The sequence below is a fragment of the Dromaius novaehollandiae genome, chromosome 12 (assembly GCF_036370855.1).
Source record: "Dromaius novaehollandiae isolate bDroNov1 chromosome 12, bDroNov1.hap1, whole genome shotgun sequence".
NCBI classification, from domain to species: domain Eukaryota; kingdom Metazoa; phylum Chordata; class Aves; order Casuariiformes; family Dromaiidae; genus Dromaius; species Dromaius novaehollandiae.
The window spans coordinates 23,065,291-23,080,053 of NC_088109.1; the positions used below are offsets into that span (position 1 = coordinate 23,065,291).

At 44.3% G+C, this 14,763-nt stretch overlaps 1 protein-coding gene across 7 annotated transcripts in view; it reads left to right on the plus strand.

Moving 5' to 3' along the window:
* Positions 1-1,147: 1,147 nt before the first annotated feature.
* Positions 1,148-14,763, plus strand: part of CHL1 (cell adhesion molecule L1 like) — a 148,160-nt gene continuing 134,544 nt past the window's right edge. For 3 of the 7 annotated variants that reach the window (XM_064519215.1, XM_026110485.2, XM_064519219.1), the window contains exon 1: positions 1,150-1,398. The gene's annotated coding sequence lies outside the window, so the exon portion shown is untranslated. Of the gene's footprint in view, positions 1,399-14,763 lie in introns of all 7 variants that reach the window. The other 4 variants (XM_026110503.2, XM_064519221.1, XM_026110524.2 and 1 more) reach the window with 4 other exon arrangements.

Sequence of the window (14,763 nt, forward strand, 5' to 3'; positions counted from 1 at the left end):
TTATGTGCCATATTGTTCATTTCCTGTCAAACAAGTAACCTCACCTAACTAAATCTGCTGGAGATGAGCGACAGGAGTCGCTAATACATTAACAACTTGGTACTACTTACTTTGGTAGGGTGGGTTTACGGTTTAATGTCTGTGAATGTCTCTTGATTATTGTTCACTGCATTAGACAAAGCTCAGAGGAAAAAAAAAAAGTCTAGTGAAACAGAGGATTGTGTGATAAGGCCAAGTCCTCATGGACGTAATCATTGCTGACCTTTACCACTTCCACCCGGTGTCTGTGGACAGAGTGCTCAAGAACATGACCAGCAGGGCTGTGGTGACTGCCTTCCCCAGTCGCTTAAAAATCTAGCGTGTGCGACGGAGAGGGTATGCAAGCAAGCCATGCCGGCAGAAGGTCCGGGCGTGCGAGAGCGCGCAGGACTGCCTCGTGTTTATGGGCAGATGTGCTGTAGAGCACATGCGGCAAAAAGTAAGAGTCTTGGCAAAAAAAGAAACAGTACAGCGATTTTCGAAGGTTGGGCTGTGCAGAGCACTCGGTGTTGGGGTGACAAACGCCCGGGGCAGCCCTGGGGTTGCCAGCAAGGGAGAGTGTGGAGATGGACCAGGAGGATGGGGACCATCCCCGTTTAAGGTTTGCTGACTCCTCATCCCTCCCCCTGGAAAGGAGTGCTGCTTCTGCACCCTGAGAAGAGGGGAACAAATTTGGGGGGGGGGGGGGGGGTTAGCTGGTTCCCTGAGAAAGCCGGTTCCCTCCTTCACTACGTTTTGGAGGCCCCTGTCGCGGTGAGGTGAGGCGCTACCTTTCCTGCGCTTCCTTGCACCATCGAGCGCGCTTTAGCAGCTCTTCCCCGTGGGAAGCTCCCCACTTCTCTCCTCTGCGTGGGTTTGGCCCCGCTGGCTGGCGGGCGGGTGGGACCCCCCGCCCCGCACCTGCCGCCGGGCTGAGGCGGGCGAGGAGGGGCGGCGCGGGCGGGCCGGGTGCCGCCGGAGGAGCCGGGCGCGGCCGGGGCCGGGGCCGGGGCTGGTGTGGGTGTGGGTGCGGCAGGTGGGAGCGGCGGGGCCGGCCGGCGCCGCGGGAGGCGGGCGGAGATTTGGGGAGGTGCGGGGACTCGTTGCCATGGCTGCCTGCAAGCTCTGCCGGGGGAGATACTGATGCCAGTCACGGAGGGACCTTTCTTCCTTCTTGCGAGCGTGTAGCGGGGCTTGGTTGGGGGGGCGGGTGTGCCTACTTCTTTTTTTTTCTTTTTTTTTTCCCTGGGGTGGAGCGAGTAATTCGGGAGGTGGGACGGGGCGCTGGAGCTGCCGCCACCCGCCGGTCTGGCCGCCGCCTCGCCTTCCCCTGCGAGCTCCCGGCGAGGGCAGGCGCTGCCCCCCGCGCCGGGCTGCAAGGTAACCGGGGCCGGGGCGCGGGGGCCGGGAGCCGCCGGGGTCGGGGCGGCCGCCGCGCGAGGGCGGTGCGGGGCGCCGTGGCAGCGGGGCCCCAGCCGCCGCCTCGCGTCCTTCTCTCCGAAGCGGCTTTTTTCTTTTTTCTTTTTTTTTTTTTTCCTTTTTTTTAAATCTCTTTCTTCTCCTCCCCGTAACGTACCTGGCGGCCGGACTCTCGCCGCGAGCGCTCGGCATCGCCCTGCAGAGCAGCCAGGAAGCGGAGCAGGTCCAGGGGCAGGCGGCGTGTCCGGGGCCGCGGCCGCGGCGCTGCAGCGGAGCCGCTGCCGGGAAAGTTGGCGGGACGGCGCGGGGCCGCGGGGCCGGGGCCGGGGCCGGGGCGCGCAGCCAGCCGCGGCCCCGCCGCCCGGGGAGGCTTTCCAGCCTCGTGGGGTTTCAGGTGGATCCGAGTTTGCAAGCCCGGGTGCCATTCATCTGTGGCAAAAATGCTTTTTTTCCTGACGATTTTGGGGGTTATTTTTTTTATTTATTACTGTGCCTATCTATTACCATTATTATGGGGAAGGGGTGTAATGCAGTGTTGCAGTACAGTACAGCTAGAAGAATCTTTAGATCTCAGTGTCATGATAATTTATTAACTTGGGCTGTACGATCGGAGTATCAGTGGTCTCAGCTATGTTTAGGTTTTCATAATGAGAGGAAATATTGCTTTCTAGTAGTTGTGGCAAGCAGGAAATGTAAATAGCCTTGTCATGTATCACTTTTATTGCTGACGTTATTTGCTTCACATGTTTGGGTAGAAAGGCACTAAGCTATGGCATGTTGGATAACACTCGCATTCAACCATAACTCACCGGATATAAAACAAACATATTTATACTCAGCAGTGCTTCCTAGAAATAGTTTTGTTTGAAACACAGTTTGGAAAATGTCACCAGTGCTTTGACAGGTAGTTTTTTTCTTCGTTGTCAAGGGTTTATTTGATGTGACTGAGTTAAATATACGTTAGGTGGCTCTCCCGGATACCCTTCCACAAGCAATACATAATGAGTATTATGAGTTTAGTTACAGGTCTGAGGAAGGGAAAAAGGAAAAAAAAAGCACCTTACAATGAATGTGTGATTTCTCCCTGGAAGTGAACACGTTCGGCAGCATTGCCTCCTTGGAGCTGTTCACATGATGTCTTGCCCAATGTTTCCCATGAGCCTTTGCCCAGCTTTTACTGACATAAATATGACTACTAATATGTTGACATTTCTCTGTTGCTTAAAAATAATGAATTTTCTTTGTCTTAAAAAAAAAACCTCTCTAACACCTCTTTAATAAAGTAGAAAGTCCTTATGAGCCAGATTCAGTGGTCCTTACTTAGGCCAAAGCTCCGTTGTCTGTGGAGTTGTGCTTACATAAGAACTGTAAGACCAGACTATGTTACATGAAAATAAGAGGCAAGCGATAGTAATTTTTGCAAAAGGTGCACTGGAATTCCTTCAGGAGTATCACGTGAGGTACCTGAAAGTATCTTCAAATATCTTTAGTCAAAAAACTGTGAACAATCCAAGGCTTGTAAAAGTTTTGTCATAAATAACACACAGCCTTCAAATGACTTCATTTTCTAAAATGGTACACTTCATTACTGGTTTTTATCAAAATATGAGTAAACTGAATGCTGAACATGAGACGGAAAGTTGGAAGCAGTCTCTTTATATATATGTTTTCATTATGTGTAACTCACTCTTGGTGTAAGTGGATGTGATTACTAAAGTAATACACACTAACGGTCCATAATAATTAAGCTTAGTGAATGAAAGCACTATCGTCCCCAAGTTCAGTCCAAGAAGCCTAGCAGATAAGCCTTCTCTTAAACGAAAGATATTATTCACAGTGTTTTTGTGTACCTGAAGTGGCTGGATTATAAGGCATCTTGTTTGCCAATAAAAACATGAATTAACACCTATCTTTGGATGGAAAAATCAGAAAGGTAGCCATAAATTATCTACAGTGGTGTTCTGGACAGTTGTTTGCATGATAAGGAAGCATCCTCCTTCATTTTCCCAGTGGGAGAGGACAGTGACTACTTTAAACAGTACTAATTATTTCAGTTTATCTTGCATGTGTTACAATGGTGGAGTTAGTTAATTATAGCTTTTCCCATTAGTAGTATGTTAAGAATAATGAATTAACATATTGCACAGATCAAAAGAACATCTACAAAGTTTATCTTCCAAGAATGAAAGTGTTACTGTGCCGCAGGAAGTCACTGCGGTTTCCCAAGGCACAGATTTGCAGGAATTCCTTCGCTTGGCGCTTCAGAGCCTGATGAATGGCTTGAATTGATCACAAACAAGTGACACTGGCACTATGGGTTGCTTAGCAACCTGCTAAGATGCCACAATTTCTTCTGGTATATTTGTCCAGTAAAGTAGAATTTCTTTTTTGTTAAAGATTTTTTTTTTCTGGCCAGCACAAAGTCCACCTTCTAACAGACTCTAGATTGTGTATAATCAAGGATGATGCATCAGTACGGAGCTGGGGTAGCAGCATGGGTATGGAAAAAGAAGGGAATTGTTACAAACCTTGCTTGTAAACCATACTCTGGCGTCAATGTGTGTACTGTTTTATAATGTTTCAATTGTCCTTTCTCAGTTAGATGTCTGTTTAAAAACAAAAAAAGTTAGTGGGACAGCTACGTCTAACAAAGACACCCATCTACCAAGTGCTTTCGGAAAAGTTTCCCTCATGCTGTCTCGGAGTGTGAGATGCTGCAGGGTCTTGTGGAGCTGCTTCATGCTCCGTTGTGCCTAAGTGGAACGTAATGTGCGACACACGGTTTGGTCACGGCCTGAATTGTATCAGGACAGTCTGGCACATCCTATACTTTGTGTGTTTGGAGATCTTTGCTAGGTTGTCCTCTCAGAAATGGCTTTCCTAGCAGACTCATTTTGTGTATTGTACGTGTTTCCTTGGTTAAGGAAATAACAGATTTAGTACTCAAAGAAGCAGAAATATAAACGTTATTATGGTCAGTATACACTCAAAGGATCAATATTGGCTTTAACCAGCTTGTAGCATCCTGCATACAGTTCATATGTGCTGAATCGTATTTTTATTTTTGTGAGCTCATTATTGTTATCTTTGGGGACACCCACACGGGTGTCTTGGGCACCTTTGAAGGGATTCTCCCAGTCATCCCACCCCACTTACTGGCCTTCAGTTTGCCTCGTGGGGAGACTGTACAAACTGGATTCATTTCAGATAAATGTGAGCCACAGTGCCCCTTCAACTGCTAATGGGCTTTTTCTCCTTGGCCTCCTGACTTGAGCTGAAGTAAAGCCTTTGGAAGGTGTGTGGTGTGGATTTGGGGTTCTTGGCACTGTTTTACTCTACTTATCCACTGCTGTTGTGCTGTGCTACTTGCTAATGTAGATATATTCTTTCTCCCTCTAAAATTGTTACTAAGGAAAAGTATCCTAGTGCTAAGAGAACTGCAGCCTGTTGTGGCATTTACATTACTCAGATAATAGTTGGCATTCCAGGAGATTTCTTCTTCCATCTTGGTGAGAAGAAGGAATATAGGTATTTTTCTTCTTTCATAGGCAAAGAGCTTGGGTGTTGCATGGTTTAGCGGCCTATTAGGCTAAAAGGGGAAGTCCTCACAGTGCACGTAACAACTTCTGCCCCATGTAGACGACAGTGAACTGGAACCTCAAGCCACTGTCTATCCATATTCCTAGGCTAAGGCTCTTGCAGTGTATGGTCTGTACTTGTAATTGCATTTGTATAGGACTGATCTTTCTGGGTGTCTACTGGATCTGGTGTTCATCTTGCTTTCAGATGCCTCACTGGAGGAGGGGACCCATTTGAGGGGAATGGGTCAATCTGAAGCCTGTAAAACCAACTGACTGTTTAAAACCTTCCACAGCAAACTGTTATCACAAAGGAAAAAAAACATTTTAAGGGCCTGGCATTAGTGGGTACATACAAATATATTTTTATGTTGCAGGGAACAAATCTATCTGGTGATGGTGAAGAAGGTGAGAAAAATATTTTCATTAGCTTTCTTTATTGAGGAAGCTGGTTTGTATTTCTTTATAGATTTTTATTTGCAGCCATGGAAGAGATTCCACGCTCCCTAGATGTCCGTGGATTTCCGGCAAAATGAAGAGTATATCCAAGTCATTGTCAAGGGCCAGATGAGCTCAATGGGGTAATAAATTATCATCTCTAAGAAGACTGAAGAATTCCAAGAGGAAGGCATTTTTATATGTTTTGTTGAGGAAATTAGAATTAGTCTTGGTAGCTAGAAGTTTATTAGTATAAGTTATGGTGTTTAGCTCTTACTTAGAGAAAATACTATTACATTTCAGAAAAAAAAAGTCCTCCATGGATCTCTTTAATATTTGATGTTTGTTGCTGGTGGTATTAGACTTTTGGCTCAAATTTAGCTATAAATATATGGGCTCCATTTTGGGGGGGTTTGGTTTTTTTCTGTGTAACAAAGTCAATGCCCAAACCCAAGAATTTCATTCTCAGTTACTGTGCTCGTGTCTGCTTTATGCACTGATTTTGGTAGGTGCATTTGCATACCCAAATGCTGATTAGTGCTTGCCGTTGCAGTGATTGCCTCTGCATTATAAACAGCTGAATTTATGTGGCAGTATTCGGTGTCTCAGGTTTATCCTCCTGGCTTGCCCAGGTACCCCTGTGTAAAACGCTCTACCTGGCGATGTGATGGCCTTTGTAACGTTTATTTTCTGAGGTTGCCGCATTCCCTAGCAGTGTGTCTTCTCATTTTGTCATTATACCTGAACATACGAGAAAATAAAACTCCACAGATTGCAGATGCTCTTACCCTAGGAGAAGATTTGATTATTAAAAATAATACTTATATTTTTGTTATGGCTGAATTAGTGTTAGTATGAGCTCCAGATCTTCTTTCATGTAAGAAGGACCAGATTTATGTTGCTTTCTCTCCTAGTATGTTTGCAGTGTCTCCCCCCCACCCCCCCTTTTAAGTCACCAGTTTTTCTTTACAGGTGTTTTTCTCCCTTTGCCGGGGAGAGGCTAGCTGCTCGAGTTAGCAGTGAGTTGGGATTGAAAGGAAGGTACGGTGGGGATGTGACTCACTTGGTTTAGGGAGGGTGAAGGAGAAAGGGGGGAGCCAAGGGATCCTGCTTGGACTCATCCTCCCCTCTGCTCCTGCCCTCCCATGGAGAAGAAAGAGGTGCCTGGATTCAGGCCTGAGCAGCTGGGGGAGAAGGAGCCAGCAGTCGAGCCGGGGTGGAGTAGCTCCTGTCAGAGGAGTGCAGCTTTCTAGGATAATTTTAACAGATGGTTCAGGATCTGGCTGTGACTTGAATTGCTGGTCTGTCAGCCAGGCTGAGCTGCTTCTGGTGCAGCCCTGTGCAGGAGTTTCCAACAGGTAGCCCACAAATAATTATTTCAGTTGTAGCGACGGAACAGAGCTGCTGCTAGTGTCCCTGTTTTGTCTCCTGCACGTTTTGCAATGAAGCAGGTGGGGGAAGGTGAACCCTGGCCCTCTTGTACTTCGCTGTGCCCTGACCTGTCCCGCTGTGGCTGGTGCTTCTCGGCAGCCAGACACGCTGCAGTCTGTGGGCCTTTGCGCCTTCCTCCAAGGGAGACTCCTCTTCAGCCTGCTCCCCCTCCGCACACGCTCTTCACCTGTCTGCACGTGGTCTTTCTGCACCCGCCAGCTCTTCCTCTTCGTTGGAGAGCAGATGGCAACATGAGGGTCGTGCGTTTATGGAGTAGGGTTGCGCGTAACTGTCGATTGTTCTTGGGGCTGTTCACAGCTGTAACTTGTAAGGTGGGGTGTACCCCCATGAAGGGGTCTGTAATGGCTGTTAGGTGTCACTGCCCTCCTGAACAGAAAGTTTAACTGTAAACAAGCCAAGCAGGGAGAGCGCGAGACTGACTTCTCAGAGAATCTAAGCATTTCCGTGAGCCAGAGTACTCTTAGCTTTCACTGCAGTTTGGGCAGTTAGATGACTTTAGTGCATTCATTCACATTTCGAGTGTCTCAGATTTTGGAAGACTCTAGAGATGACCATGAAAAGTTGGCAGTCTCTGTTCAGGTCAAACTCCCAACTGAAGCTAATCTCCTAGGTGGTAGTCTCCTAAGAGGAGGAAAAAGAGGCAGAGTTGGCCCACCCCCCGTTCAGTCTGTGGCTCCTCTGCTCTCTCTCGGAGTGTGCCCTAATCAGTTCGCTGTCAGCCTCTCCAGTTAGCTGATACATGAGAGGTGTCTTCAGATGCTGCCTGCTGTGTTTGTATGGCACTTTAAAGGAGGAGGAAAGGACCGCCTTTAAGGGGTGTATTCCCACTGCTTTAAAGTGTGTTTCAGAAATGCATCACTAGGTTGATGTTGCATGTATTGCAGTACTAAAACTGATGGAATCGGAGAACAACGTTTCAGTAAATAATGGCTGCTGCCATTACCGTATCCCCAGTGTTTGAAATAAAATTAGTCTTGATGAAAGATTGCTCTACTTATATGAAAAGCAAAATTATTATTCCAGAGCAGACTTGTTCCCTTAGAAAATACCATAACAATGCTTTCAGCTGACAGCAGTGATTAACGCAATGGATGTTTTTATACATGCTCACAGAACACACTGTCTTTTGTATCTTACTGATCATTCACGTTCAGTGTTCAAATTGGAGAATTGTTCGTAGTAAAAGATTATCTGTAGTTTTTCAAACACCTATAAAGTGTTTCAAAGTGATCTCATAGCCTAGTGTGGTCTGTCACACTACTAAAATCTTTCCCGCTGTGGTATTGGTGTGCTTTGTGGTGGTTGATGTCAGGTCTAATTTGTTGTTTCTACTTCTTCACAGGCAGAATATCCACGAGCACAATATGCTACAGATTTCAGGGAGCTCATTAACTAAAATTTGGGCTACTGCTCAGCTCTCTGGCTGGCTAAGGACCTTGTTCCCTCATGGGTTATTCTTTCATATCCCTGCAGCAGTGACTCTGTTTTGGTGATGCTCTGCGGTATGGGAGAGGTTTTAGAGGAGTTTTGTTGCGCCTGGGTATGAGCCGGCGAAGCTCCCATCTGATATTCGTGGGCATGAGACAGTCTACTGCTGAGTAAGCTGCAGTCAGTACTTACTTTCTGTGAATCTTGGTGAGGTATTGATCAAAACAGTAGCTATTTTGATGACTAAAATCCAAAATATTTTAAGAGATAATATTGCTTTTGTTACACTTGGGCAGAAGGAAATAAAACAGAACTGAAATACTAATATCTGTAGTAACAGAAGATTTTATTTTATCATGTTCTGAGTAGTAAATCTGACACATGGTGTTGGTTTTCATGTGCAATATTAATCCTGAAAGTCAACGTTGAAGTCATGGCGCCACTGAAATAGGTGGTCAAACTCCCACTGACCTTAGCAGAGTCAGGTTTTTGTCCCAAGAGTGAGGAAAATGTAATTTATAACCTAACCTGTTTGAGAAATAGGCATAATGGCTCGGATCCTTGGCTAATATAAATCACTGCAGTTGAGTTGAGGTTGATTGAGTTAGTGACTTGCATCATCTGGGGGTCTGGGGAGTCGTGTCCGACATCCTGCGTGGGCTTGCTGTGCCCATCAGTAAGCGCTTGGTAACAGGCTGCCTGCACAGCTCTCTCTGTAATAGGATATTATGGGCTTTTAAATGGTGTCTTCTATTGAGTGGCATATTCTTGTCTCATATTTTGACTGGAAACAAATAACCAGGAGGCAGTGATGAATACAAATTACAAATGTCATACTGTAAGCTATAGAATAATACAGATTAAAGGACTGTCTTCGCCTTACAAAGCTAAGGCCTGCTTCATTAAATTTACAGGGTTGCCATTGAAATCTATAGTAATTGCTCAAGGTTTACTACCTACATGACAAATACACCGTTGCATTATTGACTGAATGAGTTCTGACTTGGGCTGTCACTTAAATCTGGGATTTCGTTCTCTCTGGTTACGCTGTTGAGTTCCAGCATCCCCCATCCCCGCTGTTCATACCTGCGCCACGCTCGCCCAGTGAGCGCATGTGCCCTGCTGGCACACGGCTGGCTGGATTCTGGGCTTCTTGTCCTGTTGCATCCCGGTGAACTGCTAGGAGATCGAGACCTGTTTTGTAATGCAGCACAAACCTTTATTAAAGGTAAGCTACGGTAACTGTGGTGGCAATGGGAAGTAATATACCGGATCTGGTTATGCAGCCCCCCCTAAAGAAAATGAAGTTTCTCTGATTTGCTTCGGTGTGTGCAGGATCCTGCCTTTCAGAGCATTGTACCTAATTATCTCCCAGTGCAGCAGATTTTCCTTGTCAGCCGTTCAGTCTGTCAGACACCGCTGTACAGCGAAACCGCCCGTAATTCCAGCTGCATATCGAGATGAAAATTTAATCTTTAGCGCATAATAAATGTGCCTCGGTGTTTATAAGAAAAACAATAGGCAGCAAACATCAAGAGGTGTTCACAAATCTTATCATGTGTATCACAAAAAAAATTGGAATAATCTCTGTATTCAGCAGGGAAGCGGCGTTCTCGATACAAAACTCGTCCGCTGTTATCCTCCAAAATGTATGCTAAGCCTGTCTGTGCACAAGGCTTCTTGCAGTGGGTCATGGTTTGACCAAATTTCTTATCCTTATATAGTGCTGCTATAGAAAGGAGCGCTGTATTTTGCTGTGTTATTTATATAATACACTCACTGAAAAGAATAATGTATGCAAACCTTTGAAGCCTAGGCAGCGGCAAGCTATTTAGCCATTTATAGTTTTATGTATCTTGCAATCCCTGATTCCTAGTGTCCCTAGAGAGGGAATGGGCCCTTAAAAATTTTAAGCCTTTAAATTTAAATTAAATGAATTTAAATTCATTCGTTTGCCTCCCCCTCCTTTTTTTCTTGTTCTGCTTGAATGAGATATTACCTCAGTAATTGAACTGTAATTTCATTAAAGGTAAATAATGTAAGACAGCTTATATTCAAAATGCTGCAGCGCATCCGGGTTGCCCCGTTCTCATGCGGCGACTTGCAGGGCGGACGCCTGCGAGAGGAGCGGCTGCCACCACCGACCGCTGCGCTGGCACACGCAGGTGGGGTTCCTGTGAGGTGGCAAAGGCTCTTCTAGACTGGGCACTTCAGAAGGGACCTTGTCCGGTGATGAAACGGCCATCGCTGGCAAAACTTCTTGTGGAGGTAATACCACGTAGATAGGCCAAAGCTGAATTCTAAAAATCCTGCAGCTAACATGATACTGAGCTCTCTGAAATGGGTTTCACGTGCAGGTTCTGGGGACAGCTGCAGTGTGTTTTGTTGTTCTCAGGTGCTGGATTTGGTGTCTCTTTATCAACTTAGGCAACAGGTTAACTGGGGTAGGTGGACAGAGGTGGTAGTGGGAGGAGAAGGTGAGACCGGCCAAGAGGATAGAAAGTATTTAAAAACAAAAAAAACCCCTTTTAGTATTTTTGGAAGAGTTGGGGTGATACATCTCATAAGGATGATGAAATATTTTTCTACTCCATTAGTAAAGCGAGAAGGATACTGGACAGTGTTTACTGGGGTTAAACACTTCCAAATCAGCAGGCATAAATATCAGTCACTCAAGAACTCCCATGTATTAGCCGAGGAGATTTTTTCTTTCTGATGTTGGTTTCTCATGTATCTTGGTGTACTGCGGAAAGAGCAGAGGAGCACGTGCTCGAAGAGAGGAAACACAGTAAGGTAGGGAATGATTGTCTGGAGAGCTTGGCGTCAATCCGGGGGGGGGGGGGGTGAAGAAAAGTTGATAGACTGAATTAATAAAAAGTTAAAGGATAGAAAGATAATTAGTGCCAGTGACTCTAGCTTGCTGAAAGGTGAGTCTGTTCCTGATGGGATTACAAGTTTGATAGATACAGGTAACTAAGCATGTGACACAGTTTTCTGGGTGTTAGGTTTAGCATATTATGAAATTTCATTTTTTAAAAAAAAAGTATGCAGAGTTTGCAGTGCTCTTGTATAATGGATTAAGATACAGCTGACTGAAAGCTCAAAAGGTATTTGTCCATAGGGATTCTTCACTGAAAGATGTGTGTTTTTAGTGCAGTCCGCTCCACCAGAATGAGAATGAGTCCTGAAACTGTTTAACATCTCTATGATTAGTCTGGAGACAAAAATTAAATGACTGCTGCTAAACCTGTGGGTGGGGCGATGCCGGTAGCGTGGAAATCATAACGCAGAAGTTATATGGAGTAGACTGACAAGGCTTGCAAGTTGTTCCTTCCTCTCCCTCTCCTCCCAACAATATATGCCTTAAATGCAGTGGAAGATGATATCCTTGAAAAGTTACCCTGAAAAGCCTTTTAGGGGTCACAGTGGACAAATAAAGATGACCTCCCACCATGATGCTGTGGCCAAAAGACTAGTAGATCATTCAGCATGTGAGCAGCACTAATGAGTGATTTTTATCCACGTACATGAGAATACTGGAATGCTCTGGCCAGTTTTGGTGTCAGCATTTTAAAAGGAGTTTACAAAACTGAAGAGTCAAGAAAATAACCACAGTAATGATTTGAGGAGTAGAGAAATCTCCCTGCAGTGAGAGATTTAGAGCTCAATCTGCTTAGCTCATCAAAAAGAGGATTGAGAAGGGACTTGATTACAGGGACAAGTATTTTCATGGGGAAAGAGTGTCCAGCTCTTTAATCAAGCAGAGAAAGGAATAATAAGATCCAGTAGGTGGAAGCTGAAGCCAGACAATGTCAAGTTAGATATTAGACACAAATTTTTATCCATGATTAACCGCTGGAATGACCTATGATGTCTTCACATGAAGACTGATGCCTTGTTGTATGATACGATCCATCAGACACAAGTCACTGGGTAGGACTCGCAGGTGAGAGGGTCAAACACAGCAGCCTGCCGCATGCAGGGGAGCGCAGAGGCCTTGGACGCTGAGTACTGAAAGGACGGCTAAATGAAGAACGTAAGGAAAAGGAGGGAAATACAAGGGAAGCATAAAAAAGAGAGAGAGAACCAATGAAAGGGAAAAGAAAGGAATTTCATCTCGGGCAGCAGCTTCTGTTTTTAAATACAGGAGCATATGTCTGAGCATAGTAAGTATTGGCATTGGGAATACGTCAAGTGTTGGCAGAGCTGGAGTCATCTGTTTCGGAGTTGCAGACAGCGCTTTTGGATTCTCTGCTTTGCTAATGATGATGGAGAAAATCCTCAGTTTACGGTTTGGGCATTTGGCACCTTTAGCTCCCTATTCTGCCTCAGTGAGAGAAGGTGGTGCAATTAACTTTGAACATAACGAAGGCGAGGGCTACTTCACATGGCGAGAAGCATGTCCCATGTCCCGTTCCTCAGATGTGAAGGGCCTGTCATGTATTGCCTGGGGTATGTCGTGCTTTACCTTTTCGGCTCAGGGCTGTCACTGTGGTCTCTTGTGAGCCCTTCATTTTACTGACATAAGTGTTACATCCGTAATGTTCCTGATATCTTCTAGAATATGTGTATTTACACCATTAAAGACAAATTCTTGGAGAATCTAGCAGGGAAACTTGTGGGGTCTAGTCTGTTTTTGATGTGTGGCCTCAGCATCTGTGTTTGTCCTTTTGAAATAGTTTCATCAGAGCAGTGATTCTCTCCTTTTCCAAAGAAATATAGTGTATTTCAAGCACACTTGGTGCCAACTAACTGGCTAATCGTTAATTTAATGTAACATCGTGGTTGAGTCAAGATCATGGTTGAGGAGTACTTGGCACTCAATTTTTTTTTTTTTTTGGGGGGGGGGGGGTGGGTCTCCAGTTATAATGGAAGTGAAACACATGCCTTAAGGATTTTAAATCACTTTGCTGTTGTGGAAGTTCTTTTCCCAGCACTGAAAATGAGACTTTTCCAGAAAAATTTTTGATAAGTGTTCTGCTACATCCACAATGGAGAGCATTATTGTCTTGTTATGCAGAGAGAAAAAATTCAGATGTTGTTTTTTTACAACTCCGTCATGAAGCTATTACCTGTGTGTTTAGCTGATTTGCAACATTTCTTATATTGTTTTTGCATTTGAAGAGAGTAGTTATTTCAGGATCTTTTATGTGGAAATTAGCAACTTGTTTCCCTTGCTCTGTTTAACAGAAACATAAACACTTTGTGACCAATTAGGACTCTGAATTATTTGCAGCTCTCTGTAGTATTTCCAGTATTTCTGTCTCACATGGCCATAAACATTAACAGTTTATATTACTGGCAGTACCAAATAGCAGGTTTTTTACTGCTGCTATCTGTGGATATCTTTTTAGGACTGTGCTAGAACCTGGACTCATCATGATAATATTCTCCTTGGAACTAGCACAAGGGATAAATTGTAAGAAACTGTTTTCTTGGAAGAAGTATCATACTTGAATGTCTGCACTGTCCGTAATGATTGACTAACTGGACAGTAATTATTGCAAGATACTGTTGGAAGTATATTGACCTTGATGACCATTTTCCTTCTCAAATAAACATCTGAATAATTGTGTCTTTGCCCAAGGATTCCCTAGAAGCTGTTCTGAAATCAGTGGCACTTCAGCATTTAACTCGTGACATTGTGACATCCATTAGGAACAGAGAGAGGTAGGAATTACCCTATTCAATCCGATTAAAGATCCAATGAAGTTAGAATCCTGTCCCTGTTAGTAACTCATACCAGATGACTCAAAACAGAGAAAAAAACACCAAAAAGCCCAACGACCCCCCCACCCCACTCAGTCTCTTCCTCCCCCCTAAACTTGCATTATAACAATTAAGAAACAATGTGTTCCTGAAAGAAATTTTTTCTTCTCACCAAGCACTGACTGTTTGGTTTCCATCCTGAAACAGAAGATCAGCAGCCCTTATAAATTCATATCCTGGTTTGCAAAAGTATCATTATTAGGGCTTTAAACATCTAATCACATTCCTAATCATTATGCCCTTTGTATCAATGATATTTTGTGTCAGAGAGTTCACAAAGTTAATGACTTACTGTGATTTTCTTCCCATTTTAAATTTGCTGTCTCTTAATCCCAATAATATAAAGTGGTTATTTGACCTTGTTTCACCTGTTTTCATATGTATGTATCTGTCATGTTGATTACTTAAAACAATTCCTCTGTACACTAAGTACTGATAATTCTTTTCATTTCCTTTCTTAAAGAAACCTTTATTTTCTTTATTTTTGACTGTCTTTTCTGTAATGTTTTCAATGTCTTCTGAATGCAGTTGGACTTAGTATCAAAGGTAAAATTACTTTTAGCAGTATATATAGATACGCTATGTACGTCTCGACCACCTTGGCCTGCCGAGCAGATGCTTTCTATTGAAGTATATGCTTGTTTTCTTTTGTTTTTGTAAA